Source organism: Ursus arctos, unplaced genomic scaffold, assembly GCF_023065955.2.
Source record: "Ursus arctos isolate Adak ecotype North America unplaced genomic scaffold, UrsArc2.0 scaffold_8, whole genome shotgun sequence".
NCBI classification, from domain to species: Eukaryota; Metazoa; Chordata; class Mammalia; order Carnivora; family Ursidae; genus Ursus; species Ursus arctos.
The window spans coordinates 1,611,789-1,612,649 of record NW_026623100.1 but is presented as its reverse complement, the minus strand read 5'-3'; the positions used below and the strand labels follow the sequence as shown (position 1 = coordinate 1,612,649).

Below are 861 nucleotides of genomic sequence, written 5' to 3'. Positions count from 1 at the left end.
TTTTAACTGAAGATATCCTAGGTGACTGTGTTGGGAGCAGGGCGTCTTTCCTGGCTGAGCTCGCTCTGGGGTGGTTCTGGAGCGGCTGGAGCTCGGGAGCTCCGTTCAGGCTGCCGGGGCCCTGGGGAGTCGCGGAAGGCCAGGCGCAGGTGCCATCTTTCTTTGGGGTTGGAGCCTAGCTGCCTTTCTGGCCATCCTGTCATTGCTTTCTTGCTCACCTATTTCCTCCCTAGCACTGTTTTGCTGACCGTGCTTGTAAGAGGTGTGCCTCTGTGTATTCTTAGTGTCTTTCTTACGACAGCCAATTATCGCGTTCAGGTCCATAGATCACTCACGGTGAGCTCTTCTCTGCTTGTTCTCTCCAAGAGACGACCTCCTTGCCCCATGTGAAGATCCCCTCTTGGTTTTAACACGCGTGCAGGCCAGGTTTATTTTAGATGGGTACTTCTCTTGGTATCTGAGAACAGAGGTGTAACTGAGAACCTCTTCCTTTTTGATTTAATAAGCATTATGATCTTTCTGCAGGGGCCATGCTACTCTTCTCTGTATCCTTCCAAATTTCAGTGTATGTGCTGCTGAATTGAGCACAATAAGCACTATGATCTGCTTATACTGCTTTTCCTAGTTATGTCTATCAATGGGACACAGGACACTCGTTATGCAAGCACTCAAGTTAGCCCCTCACTTTTGAGAAATTACTTCCCTTTTTGGTTAAGCTTTTATGGAACATGGGAATTTATGGAGCTTTAAATAAAATCTACGGATCACGCCAGTGCAAAAACGTTGCCAGAAGAAACATTATCAGAAATTTAGCTTTTTCCTCTTTGGAGCTATTTTTCATTTGCTCAGAATAAACAACAA

The 861-nt window shown here is 46.2% G+C and overlaps 1 non-coding gene across 1 annotated transcript; it reads right to left on the bottom strand.

Annotated features, from left to right (window-relative positions):
• Positions 1-478: 478 nt before the first annotated feature.
• Positions 479-588, bottom strand: LOC113247738 (U6 spliceosomal RNA). The gene has a single exon (XR_003313369.1). It is a non-coding gene; the product is annotated as a U6 spliceosomal RNA (small nuclear RNA).
• Positions 589-861: the final 273 nt, after the last annotated feature.